This window comes from Diceros bicornis, chromosome 38, assembly GCF_020826845.1.
Source record: "Diceros bicornis minor isolate mBicDic1 chromosome 38, mDicBic1.mat.cur, whole genome shotgun sequence".
NCBI classification, from domain to species: domain Eukaryota; kingdom Metazoa; phylum Chordata; class Mammalia; order Perissodactyla; family Rhinocerotidae; genus Diceros; species Diceros bicornis.
In genome coordinates, this window is record NC_080777.1 from 22,668,883 (window position 1) to 22,676,442 (window position 7,560).

Sequence of the window (7,560 nt, forward strand, 5' to 3'; positions counted from 1 at the left end):
AGAATTTTTAACCTTGTAATTTGGCAAAGAGCTAATTTAGGTTTAGGAGAAAGGTCAACTCTGTCATTTTCTGGTTCCCACGTGCTTCCATTATTACTGTTATCTTTAATCTGTGGGTGTGTTTTTTTCTCAGAGGTCTTTTTATGCCGCTGTTCCATTCTGTCGAGCACCAGTCAAGGGCTGTCTGTCTCAGTGAGCTGGATGCGGGAAGGAAGACTTCACTGTCAGGTCGTGCTCATCCCTCAGTTCACCTTGTACACAGATCAAGTGAAGGCATCTGTATCAATCCGTATATTAACTATTAATAAAGCTTAATTTAAATACAAACAGATTTTAGTGTCTTCTTCCAGCACCCCGCTGAATCATCTTGCGTGCTTCTCGAGGTGTGTGCGCCCGACTTTGGAGACCAATAGCATTAAGTAAAAATCTTCTCACACAGTATTTATCAAATGGTGTGTAGATCGGGAATGTTAGCATCCCACGGTGGCGGAGGGGGTTGAATTGGGTGATTGTTAAAATGCAGATTCCTTGATCCTTGTCCCAAATTTACTGAACCGATTTTTGTGGAATATAGCCTAGGAATCTAAGTATTTAACCAGGTTCTCAAGTGCTTCACAGATGCGCTATTTTGACAGTCAGTGACTTTGAAAACCTGAAGCCAAATGATCTTTTCAACCTTAGCTAATGCTTCCCTCCCAAAGACATAGGTCCAGATAGCCTGCTTTGCTGTCTCAACACACCATCCCTTCCACACCTCAGGAAACTGCATTCTTACCTTTCCAGACTCAGTTCAAATTTACATCTGTGAAATTCACGTCTGTACGTATCACATAACATGTATGTGTTTTTGTGATTTCTTCCACCCATTATGAGCATCATAAGGAGTTGGCCATTGTTAGTATTATCCCATCAGACCAAACTTAATGCTCCTAAAACCAGTCGCACAGAGATGCATTTGCATCAGTCATCTATGTACTGACTGATCTAAGAACGGAAAACCAAATCTTCATTTCCTACACATGTGGTACTACAACTCACTTTAAAACCTTAAAGAAGTCTACATATGTGAGGATTGTCACAGAGATTGTCTCCAAAGAAATGACACACAATAAAAATGAAATACACATATGGAAGACGAAGCAAAGGTGTACGGATATACTAAGGAGTAATGAAAAATTCACATTTTCCTCTTCTGTGCTTGCGTGGCTGACGCACGCCTTCTGTCATAGCGCCCATGCACTGTGTTGATCGTATTGCAAGACTGCAGGGTGGAGCAATTACCAACTTACTGTCTCGCAGCTCCAAATCCACCTGTATTGACTGGAATCATATGCTGTAATTCGTCGTATTTCGAGATTGCAGGGCGGAGCAGTTATCAAGCTATTGTCTCGCAGCTCCAGGCCCACCCTGCTTTGTCCTGCTTTGTAATGTTGAAACTGGACCCGGTACAGGTGTCTCCTTTGCCAGCGGGCTTGATGTTAGGCTTTGTCACTGGAGGGACAGTGTAAAGCCATGGCAGGGGGAAGGGGCTGCTTTCTCTGGTTCCGGTGCGCTGTGTTTGGCCTGGCTGCCGGCAGACTGGCGTGCAGAGGGCCCGAGAGCACCCCGCTCAACAGCCGTCGCAGATCAGCTGCCCTGCACCTTCCTGCACGTCCCTGCTGACTGGTGATCCGGCCTCCAGACCAAGCGCGGCCCTCCGGCGGCCTCCATGGCTCCGCCGCTGCAGGGGTGCTCCAGGGAGGCCAGCGCCCGCCGCTCCCCTCTAGCGCGGCTCTCCCACCCCCAGTCCCGGTTCCTGCGGCAGCCGGGCCCTCTCCCCCGAGTTCTGCATCTCGGCCCCGGGGTAGGGGTGGGGGGTGCACTTAGTGCTCTCCTGCAACCACAGAGGGAGTGGTGCTTTCTCCCTTAGTTCTATGTCCATTAGAGTCTTCTTTTATCCCTTTTGGTAGTTAACCAGCTTTTATTAACAATTCTCTATATTTAATTTCCTCTATTGAAATTACTGATGTGGCTTCTGTCTCCTGATTCGATTCTGACTGATGGATGGGGTGTGCTGCCCATGAGAGATTTCTTCCAGATTGGGGAATAAACTACTTCCTAGAAGCTGTGCCGCGTCAGGAAGGCAAAGTGTTAGAATTAAGGTTTATGTGAATATTTGCGATGTCACAAGGGGCAAACGAAGAGGGAAACAACATTGTGGTAAAGCAGTTGTGTGGAAACTGGAAAGAGAGATTGAGAGAGAGAGAGACTGATTCGATAGCATTTTGGTGGCAGTGTGAGTGACACCATGGTGATGGGCATGGGAATCTTTAGATCAATAGATACTGATTTATTCACATGCTACAAAAAGCAATTCAAAAGGTACTCAGTTTTGCTTCCTGGAGGTGATCACTGTGTCCAGACTCCTGGGAACCTTCCAGAACTATTCTGCAGATAGATGGACCAATATATAAATACATTTCTCTCTCTTTTTTTTTCTTTACATATTTAACATTCCTTTGCCTCTTGCTTTGTTCACCTAATAGTATATCTTGGAATCATATCTTGGAATCATTGTACGTTTGTTCAATTTTTTTTGTCTTGTTCTTTAAAAAAATTTTTTAATTGAATTACAGTAAATATCATATAGTAAATATCTTGTTCCTTTTAACTGGCTGCATACTGTTTCACAGTACTGCTGTGCCAACATTATGGAGGGACATCTGGGTTGGGTTGAGTACAAATCTTTACTGTTATGAACAGCATTGTGGTGAATATCCATGTATATATATATATATATTTGTACACATGTATATCTTGGATAAATTCCTAAAAGTGGCACCACTAGCTCGGAGGTCCTGTATTTTTGTTTTAACTTTTTATTTTGAAATAATTATAGATTCGTAAGAAGTTGCAAAATTACTGCAGAGGGGTCCCAGGTGCCCCTCACCCAGTTTCTCCCACTGGCAACATCTTATATCTGTAGTACAATATCAAACCAGGACATTGGTACAATCTACAGATCTTACTCAGATTTCACCAGTTTCACATGCCGTCATTTGTGACTGCATGTGTTTGTGTGTGTGTGTGTGTGGGTAGTTCTATGCAATTTTTTTTTTTTTTTTTTTTTTTTTTTTGTGAGGAGATCAGCCCTGAGCTAACATCCGCCAATCCTCCTCTTTTTTTGCTGAGGAAGATGGCCCTGGGCTAACATCTGTGCCCATCCTCCTCCACTTTATATGGGACGCCGCCACAGCATGGCTTACCAAGCAGTGCGTCGGTGCGCGCCCGGGATCCGAACCAGCGAACCCCGGGCCGCCGCAGCGGAGCGCGCGCACTTAACCGCTTGCGCCACCGGGCCGGCCCCTGCAATTTTATCATGAGTAGATTTGTGTAACCATCACCACAGTCGAGATGCAAAACTGTTCCATCAGTGCAAAGATCCCTTGTGCTTCCAGCTTATAATCATCCTACCCTCTTCCCTTCACCACCACCCCAGTCCTACTCCTGCAACCAGCTAATCTGTCCTCCATCTCTGTAATTTTGTCATTTGGGGAATATTATATAAATGGAATCACACAGCATGTAACCTTTGAGATTGGCTTTTTTCACTCAGCGTAATTCCCTTGAGATCCACCCAGGTTGTTGCATGTAGCAATAGTTGTTCCTTTTTATTTCTGAGTAGTGTTCAATGATATGGGTGTACCACAGTTTGTCTAACCATTCACTGATTGAAGGACATTTAGATTGTTTCCATTTTTTGGTTATGACAAATAAAGCTGCTATGAACATTCATGTACACATTTTAGTATGGATGCAAGTTTTGATTACTCTGGGCTAAATGCCCAAGTATGCAGTTGCTGGGTTGTATTGGAAAGTGTATGTTTTTTTAAGAAACGGCCAAACTATGTTCCAGGATGATGGTACCATTTTACAGTCTCACCCGCTGTGTATGAGAGGTCCAGTTTCTCCACATCCTTGCCAGCATTTGATGTTGTCACAATTTCCTTAATTTTAGCTGTTCTAACAGCTGTGTAGTGATATATCATCATGGTTTTAATTTGGGTGTCCCTAATGGCTAATGATGTTGAACATATCTTCAGGTACTAATGTGCTGTCTGTATATTCTCTTTGGTGAAATGTCTGCTCATGTCTTGCCCATTTTCTAATTCAATTTTTTATTTTAACTGTTGAATTTTGAGAGTTTTTTATGCAGGCAGTCCTCACTTGGCACAGTTTCAATATGCATGACTTTGTAAGAGCTCTTTTTTGCAGCTTTATTGAGATATAATTGACATATAACATTGGGTAAGTTTAAGGCATACAATGTGATAATTTGATACACGTATATATTGTGAAATGTTTACCACAATAAGATTAGTTAACGTATCCTTCACCTCACATAATTACCATTTTTTTGTTGTTATGGTGAGAATGTTTAAAAATTTCATTTCTGGCAGCTTTCAAGTATACAAGACAGTATTATTTACTGTAGTCACCTTGCTCTACTTTAGAGCCCCAGAACTTATTCCTCTGGAAGTTTGTACGCTTTGACCAACATCTCATAATTTCTCCCACTCCCTAGTCCCCGGAAACCACTGTTCTACTCCCTGCTTCTATAATTTCAGCTTTTTTAGATCCACGTATAAATAAGACCATGCAGTATTTGTCTTTCTCTGTCTGACTTATTTCACTTAGCATAATACTCTCAAGGTTCACCCATGTTGTCACAGATGGCAGAATTTCCTTCTTTTTTATGGCTGAATAATATTCATATACCACATCTTCTTTGTCCATTCATACTCCGATGGACATTTAGATTGTTTCCATGTCTTGGCTATTGTGAATAATGCTGCAGTGAACATGGGGGTGCAGATATCTCTTAGGGTTAGTGATTTACTATCCTTCGGATATATATGCAGAAGTGAAATTGCTGGATTGTATGGCAGTCCTATTTTTAATTTCTTGAGGAATCTCCATACTGTTTTCCATGGTGGCTGCACCAATTTACATTCCCACCAACAGTGCACAAGGGTTCCCCTTTCTCCACACCTCATCCACACTCATCATCTCTTGTCTTTTTTATAATACCCATCCCAACAGGTGTGAGGTGATATCTCACTGTGGTTTTGATTTGCATTTCCCTGATGATTAGTGATGTCGAGCACTTTTTCATGTTCCTGTTGGCTATCTATATGGTTTCTTTGGAAAAATGTCTATTCAGGTCCTTTGCCCATTTTTTAATTGGATTATTTGTTTTTTTGCTGCTGAGTTGTATGAGTTGCTTATGTATTTTGGAAATTAACTCATCAGATATATGGTTTGGATATATTTTCTCCTGTGAAATGCCTTTTCATTTTGTTGTATGTTTCTTTTGCTGTGCAGAAGCTTTTTAGTTTGATGTAGTCTTACTTGTTGATTTTTGCTTTTGTTGCTTGTGCTTTTGGTATCATATCCAAAAAATCATTGCCAAGACCAATGTCAAATTGCTTTTTCCGTATGGTTTTCTTTGAGGAGTCTTAAGGTTTCAGGCCTTATGTTTAAGTCCTTAATCCATTTTGAGTTAATTTTTTTCTTTTTTTTTTAGCCATGAATCCATTCTGTTTTTTGCAGGGAAGGATTCGCCCTGAGCTAACATGTGTTGCCAATCTTCCTCTTTTTTTTTTTCTCCCCAGAGCCCCAGTGCATAGTTGTATATCCTAACTGTAAGTCCTTCTAGTTCTGTGTGAGCTGCCACCAGAGTCTGGCAACTGACAGATGGGTGATGTGGTTGAAATGACCAGGAAGTGAACCCGGGCCGCCAAAGCGGTGAGAGCACTGAACTTTAACCACTAGGCCACAAGGGCTGGCTCTTGAGTTAATTTTTGTGAGTGGTTTAAGGTAGGGGTCTAATTTCTTTCTTTTGTATGTGGATATCCAGTTTCCCAGCGCCATTTATTGAAGAGACTATCTTTCCCCGTTGAGTCATCTTGGCTCCCTTATCAAATATTAGTTGACCATATATGCGTGGGTTTATTTCTGGGCTCTTGATTCTGTTCCATTGGTCTATGAGTCTGTTTTTATGCCAGTACCACTGTTTTGGTTACTATAGCTTTATAATGTAGTTTGAAATCAGGAAGTATAATGCCTCCAACTTTGTTATTTCTTTGTTTTTTTTTTCTTTTTGTGAGGAAGATCAGCCCTGAGCTAACATCCATGCCAATCCTCCTCTTTTTGCTGAGGAAGATTGGCCCTGGGCTAACATCCGTGCCCATCTTCCTCTACTTTATATGGGACGCCGCCACAGCATGGCTTGACAAGCAGCGCATCGGTGCGCGCCCGGGATCCGAACCTGGGCCACCAGCAGCGGAGCGCGCGCACTTAACCGCTGTGCCACGGGGCCAGCCCCCAACTTTGTTTTTTCTAAAGATTGCTTTGGCTATTTGAAGTTTCTTTCAGTTCCACACAAATTTGGGGGTGGTTGTTTCTATTTCTGTGAAAAATGCCATTGGGATTTTGATAGAGATTATGGCTGCAGGGTCTCACCACAGGTGCACACTCAGCCCTGGAGGCTGGTGACAGGAGTTGGGCCAGCAAGGTGCAGATGCACAGCTGCAGGGCCAGCCTTGAGCACATGTATGGTGAAAGGGGTCAGCGCAGGAGTCTAGGTTGGCATCTTGCACATGGGCAGCCACAGAGGCTGGAGCTGGCTGCCAGTGCAGATCTGAGCTCTGGTGGGGAGGTGGTGTGGAGAGGGACTCAGGCATCTGGCATCTGCAAACCTGAAAACCTGTGTGGTGAACACCTCAGTGGCAAAATCTGCAGCCAGTCTGAGGCAGCCATGTTGTTCATTGGATCCTTCAGTGGTGAGGAGCAGAGCAGGCTGCTGGGAACCGCATTTGCTCCCCCTGTGTGGCTGATACTGGCAGGCCTGTCCTTCTTCCTTGTTCCCAGCTGTCTCTACACATCTCAGCTTTGCTGGTCTCTGGCTGGGGTGGAACCAAAGTGGGTCCTCTGTGCAGTGCCCCGAAAGGTTGGAGAAGCTGGTTGCTCAGCCTGCCCTCCCTTTCCCGGTGAGAGGAATTCTTTGTAGCTGGTTGTTCTCTCTTGGCGCTGGGCAGTGTCAGCCTGGGGGATGGGTGATGCAGACAAAATGAAGCTGTTCTTGCTTCCCTTTTTGCAAGGTTATTCTCAGATTTTTTTGTTCCACTGTGCTGCTAAATCTTCTCAAGTGGACCCCTGAGTTCTCCCGGGGCTGTTTTTGTTTGTGGTTAGCTGTCTAATTGTTGATCTTTGTGGGGGGACAGAGGTTGGGGTCTACTCTGCCATCTTGGTGATGACACTCTCTATGTATGACTTTCAGTTGCCATGGTTTAGCTAAATAACATGATTCAAATTTCAGTTGCCGTGGTTTATTAACAGTGAGTTATTACATAAAATACAATCTTTGTTGCTAGCTCTTCAGTCACAAATTGCGACATCAATAAAAGATGCACACCATAGTCAATGACCTATCACTCACTTCTTTCAAAGTCTGTTGGTGATTGATCATTGCACATTTCTTATTCTGACAGAAAGCAAAATATGTGCTTGTGTTCCTTC